The following is a 6000-nucleotide window of genomic DNA, read 5'->3' on the forward strand; positions in this document are numbered from 1 at the left end:
TAACAATGAGTGATGACTTTATGTTTTTCCTAACACTTTAACACAACCCAGAATGTTATCACCTAGCTAAAAGAAATAAGCAATAGCAGTGTTGTTATTCGTATCATCTGTGAAAATAAACACTAACCCACTCCTCTAGTCCCTGAATAACCTCGGACAGATGGTAGGTATTAAAAAGCAAATGTAGTCTATTGCAACTTCTAAATTTTTTTCTTTGGCTTTTCATGAAAACTCTCACTTAAAAAGAATTTCTGTAAGAATTAATCCTCTCAGCCACTAGCCACCCCTTCAAAAATTCTTAAATCTTGAGGAAGGTGGCTTCCAAAATCATTTAGAATAACCCTGTGAGTGGTATGGCAACACAGCCAGCCAGGGGATAAGTGGCCTTTCCTAACTCTTTCCTATAATTGTTTTCTGACCAAATCACTCGGATTAGCTCTTTGTCAAAACAAATTTGAGCCAATGTTTAAGTAGGGCACATATAATCCAGATTGTTATATAGAAAAAATAAAAACATTCAATTTGTTTGAGCTTTCAGAGTTCGATGGAAAGAATACTAGACCAGGAATTGAAGGATGCTGGTATTAGTCTCAGATCTGTGAGCTTGAACCAGTGTCTCTCTGATTCTCAACTTCCTCATCTATGAGACAGATGAAGGCTGTATCTTGCCTATCTTTATGTGAGAAATAACTTTATTTTTCATGGGTTTATACACATGTCAAAACTCTATTTCTGCTCTCTCTAAATTATGACTCTAAAAATAAAGTCAGAATAGGTACGATGAAGGGGGCTTAGGTAGGGCGAGTGATGCCTCCTACCTAAAACTTTCAGAGGCCACACTGATCTAAATGTGGAGAGCCATTCGAGGGAAGGATTTATACTTTAGCAGGATTGGTGAACAGGCAGAAAGTAAAGCCTCCCATTTTCCCCATAGTTTTAGATAGAAAGTCTGGTCCTTCTCTTCTCCTCTTCATCCCAATTCTGCATCAAAAGATTCAGTAGTGAAAATGGGTGGGCAAAAGAGTGGGGGAGGGTAAGTAACACATTGGTAAAGACAAATTACTCTTTGTCACATAAATGTGGATGATAACAGTTTTATGAGTTTCCTAGGGCTGCCATAATAGAGTACAACAAACTGGATGGCTTAAAACAACAGAAATTTATTCTCTCACAGTTCTAGAGGCTAGAAGTCCAAAATCAAGATATTGGCAGAGTCATGCTCACTCTGAAGGCTCTCTATCCTCTTCTTCTGGAGGAAGAATCCTTCCTTTCCTTTTCTTAGCTTCTGGGGGTTGCCAGCAATCCTTGGCGTTCCTTGGCTTGTAGCTACCCAGTAAAACCCAGTGCCGTCGAGATTACTCCAATTTCTACCTCTGTCTTCTCATGGTCACATTCCCTCTGTGTGTGTATGTCTGTCTCCAGATCTCTCACTAATGCTCACAAATCTTTCACACCTGTGTTTGGATTTAGGGCCCACCCTAACCCAGTATAAGCTTATCTTGATTATATCTGCAAAGACCCAATTTCCCAATTAGGTCACATTCACATTAGATACCAGGGGCCAGGACTTCAGCATATCTTTTGTAGGGGGGTGGACACAATTCTACTCACTGGTGGTGGTGGCAGCAGTGGGGAGGAAGCAAAAGTGGGGACATCTAAAGATGCATACAAGTTTAAAGACCCAGTTTATGGTTCAGATCATATCTGTCTTGAGGAGTCCTACGCTTAGAGGACCCAGTGCCATCGTCGAGAAACAGCTGAAAAAAAATGATTAAAAAGCAATATGATAAGAACTATCATAATATCATAAGCAAAATGTTTACGAAGTCCAGGGAAGCTTTAGTTAGACACAGAAGAAGTGAGTCAGGTGATTGGGATCCCATAGGGTGGAGGAGAGTAAGGGCAGGAAAGTTCTCTGTGGCAACGGAACAAAAGAAAGTCAAGTTGCTGTGGGGCAGAGGCAAAGTTTACTTGCTTCCCAATCAGGCTCAGAGCCAACCTGTCCTTTTACTGTGCAGAGTTGTTTATTCAAATCCCCAGTAACTGATCTTCAGGGCGAGATCCTGGCCTAGGTTTTTGTTTTGCAGACACCAAAAGAGGTTTGTCGAAAAAAGAAAAGAAGCGAACCTCTGGGATATCATTGTCTCCCCAATAATTTAGGAGCATAGAGAAGTGTTCCCATGGATGTAGTGCTCGGACTTCTGAGGAAGGGGCACCATCAAGCTACTGCTGTATACCTGAGGGGACATGGGGCACTGATTTTGGAAGTGCCGAAAGACAATGGTGGCTCAATGCAGTTGTTGCTGCTGAAGCAACACTGAGGACAGGGGAAATCAAGAAGAAGGTACCTTCTCTGCTCCTCCTCCTTACAACCTCCCTTTAGAGCCCCCTAATGGCAGGACTGGAAACCCTGGTGGTGCAGTAGTCAAGAGCTACAGCTGCTAACCAAAAGGCCGGCAGTTCAAACCCACCAGGCAATCCTTGGAAGCCCTATGGGACAGTTCTACTCTCTCCGGTAGGGTCGCTGTGAGCTGGAATTGACTCTGCGGCATGGGTTTGGTTTTTAGGTAATGGCAGTACCTAATAGGAAGCTAGTTAGCAAGGAATCTAGGAACTGTAGTCTATAGAGTTCTGACCCCAGCATCATTAGGATATAGAAATATGGATTTCAAGCTGGAAGACAATAGTAAATGATCATTACTCACTATTCCTCTGGGTACTCAAAATCCAAATACAGCTTTCTACATATATTTGAACTTCCATACAGCAACATAATAAACCAATGTTTCAGAATAACAAGATTTAACTAACCTTCATATGAACAAATGCACTCTTACTTTCTCTCTTAAGAATAGGTACACAAAGTCATAAAAGTCACCATATCTAGCTCTAAATAATTTCTGTTTTAAATCAGTCACAAATGAACCTACATATTCTATAATCTACCAAATTTTATGGTTAATTACTACCAAATTTCCTTTTATAAAATGATAAGGGGAAAGGAGGAGGAAACGAAAGAATACATACAATATAAATCCATAAAAAGCAAGGAAGAAAACATGCATATGGTTCTCATCTCTGCGACTGGTAACATGGCCGTGTTGTTGTTGTTGTTAGTTGCCTCATGGCGACCCCATGTGTTACAGAGTAGAACTGCCCCATAGGGTTTTCTTGGCTATAATCTTAATGGAAGCAGATCACCAGGCCTTTTCTTCCATGGTACTGCTACATGGCTTTGAACATAGCCATAGATGATATTTATTTCTTTTTTCTGCTTCTTATTCTATGTTCCCACTGTCCTCAGCCAACGTATTAGTTGGTCTGGATTTTTTTTCTTGGTTAGTTATTTTAACCTGGTGGTGAAAACTCATTCCTAAAGGGGCCAAGTCTTTAGTGAATTTGAATTTCTTTGTTTGCTATAGTTATCTATTAAATTTCAATTGTGGATGTGGAAATACTAAATGTCACCATAGCAAATCCAGTTGTTGTTGTTGTTAGGTGCTGCTGAGTCACTTCTGACTCATAGTGACCCTATGTACAACAGAACAAACCAATGCCTGGTCCCACGCCCTCCAAGTCCAGTGGGATTCCAGGTGTGGTCCTTTGTGACCCCATTATATATCAGACACCCTCTTTCCCTTTGGTAAGCAGGATCAATTACCCCAGTTAGTTCAATAACCCCTTCTTTCCTTTTGGTACAGAGTCCCAAATGGCCAGGTGGCAGTTTACAACTTCCAATTCAAATCAGATTTAGTAGTTGGTCTACTAGTGGTAGTATTAAACCAGAAGAGCTCAAAGCAGTAAGGATAGGAAGCAAAAATTCTACAAATGAGTTTTTACATGTAATAGTCATAGGATTCATTCCCACTTCTACCTCTTGGATCTGGGACCTAAGAATTCTGACTGTGGGAGAAACAGTACCATAAATTGGTTGCCATTTTGAAGCATATAATGTATATGTTAGAGTAGAATAGCAACTTTTCAGTGTATTGTCTCCAATTGGCATAGTAATTAGTCTTCTGGAGGCCATTCCACCACTCCCTCAGCCCTCTGAATGCAGAGTCCATGTTAAGACAAGTGAATTCCACAATCATAGTCTATTGCTCCATTTATTTTGTTGCAAAATGAATTTCTTTGTAGAAGTAATATTATATGGGACACTATGACAATGAATTGCTAATCAAAAGGTTGACAGTTTGAAACCACTAGGTGCTCCTTGGAAACCCTAGGGGGCAGTTCTACTCTGCCCTATTGGGTTGCTATGAGTTGGAATCGACTCTACGGCAATGGGAGTGTGTGTGTGTATGACAATGAATAAGGCATTCCCAAAACCATAGATGATGAGCTGACAATACAGATACCTAAGAATACAGATGGGGTGACTGGAGAAAGACACTGATGCTCATAGAATGTATAATCTTGTCCATCTGGTTAGAGCCTCCTTTATAGTAGATGTCTCTTTGTGAGCATATATGGGACAAAAGTACCTTCATTCTGCCCATTCCTGGCAGAATATCCAAAAACCTCTTACCCCAGACATCTTTGTCACCAAACTTTCAGGCCTGGTTTTTTCAAGTCTTTGACCAACCAGCAACCTGTTAGCCATGTATAGTAGAGTAGCAGTGTTAATTTTTACTGCTGGATAACTTTGCTGAGATGAACAACCAAATATGCTAGTTGATACATTGTACACTTCCACCACTGTCTTTCAGAGACATTCCTGATTAGCTCATTGGTGCTATCATATGGTGCAGAATCACCTGTAAGCCAAGTTTCTGTATTTTCTTCCTTTATCAGCTGGTCACGAGAAACTCCCCATGAGGCCATAGTTGTTAAATGAGGGAGAAGGCACAATATAGCAGGAGAAGGTCTTATAGGAGTCTGAGCTAGGTTCTCATGCAATTTATTTCTACCTTCTGGACACAATACAGCCCACTCTCTTATTTACCATTTCCACATGGTGATGGATGAATGCACAGGGCTTGGCACATTTCAGCTCGTAAATTAAATTAATTGAATAAATAGATGGATGAAAACCTGGGGGAAATTTTTGAGTTTGTTGTCAATAGCAAGCCACTTATTCCCAGTCTCAAAGACTCATAGAATGTTGAAAGGGATACATCGCCCATTCCAAACTTCCACTCCATGTAGGTGCCATTCCTTCACCGAAGACAGAGTTGTCAGTAGGCTCTGACTGGGGGGGTGGGGCTGCCTGAGCCTGTCACCCCTGCTCCTTATCAGGATGCACTGGAAAGAGAAGAGGAACTGAAAGGTAGGGCTATAGAGACTATCTTCAGCTCATTTGTTTTTTGCATTTCTGTGACTCAATTTATTTTTAAATTCCCAGGGGTTGACACATGTCTAAATGGTTTTATACCTCAAAGAACAGAGTCATAGGAAAGTTTGAGCTTGCAGTCAACCGGAACGAAAAATTTATATTTCTTCTCTAAAAAGAAGATTTAATCATTAACAAAATGAAAATAGTAACAGCAACACTTGTATATGGGTTTGGTATTTATTTCCAGTGATACTTATTTAAGACTTTACTCTTTACTTAGAAAGTGATAATAAAGTTACAAAAATTGTCTAATATGTTCTCGTTTCTTTCTGCAGAATGTCGTCTTTCTTTAGAGAAGCTCAAGAGAAAACCGAAATCTGCTTGCATCAGCAGATGCAGATCTGCCCCTGCTCATATCTCAACGCAGACATAAAGGCTTCTGGGTGATCACTAAACCATGAGTGTAGGCTGGCCGGCTGCACTTAGCCACTGTGCTTAGCAGGGTTAGCTGTACGCTTCCAGGGTGAGTTGAGCACACTCCTGAGGGTAGTTAAATCTGGACATGGGAAGAGTTAAGGCAAATTTTTATGAGTCATATGTTAGTCAAATTTTTGTCATATGTTTGACACGTACATATCTATATAAAAACTATTCATACTGTTCTAAGTACACACTAATCAGTGTCTGCTGAGGGTTATATTCCTGCCAACTATACAGTGGTG

The 6000-nt window shown here is 40.5% G+C and overlaps 1 protein-coding gene across 6 annotated transcripts in view; it reads left to right on the forward strand.

Moving 5' to 3' along the window:
- CASP10 (caspase 10) overlaps positions 1 to 5701 on the forward strand; it is a 109694-nt gene extending 103993 nt beyond the window's left edge. For all 6 annotated transcript variants that reach the window (XR_007517923.1, XR_007517924.1, XR_007517926.1 and 3 more), the window contains one exon: positions 5614 to 5701. The gene's annotated coding sequence lies outside the window, so the exon portion shown is untranslated. The remainder of the gene's footprint in view (positions 1 to 5613) is intronic.
- The last annotated feature ends 299 nt before the right edge of the window (positions 5702 to 6000 follow it).

This window comes from Elephas maximus, chromosome 6 (assembly GCF_024166365.1).
Source record: "Elephas maximus indicus isolate mEleMax1 chromosome 6, mEleMax1 primary haplotype, whole genome shotgun sequence".
NCBI lineage: Eukaryota > Metazoa > Chordata > Mammalia > Proboscidea > Elephantidae > Elephas > Elephas maximus.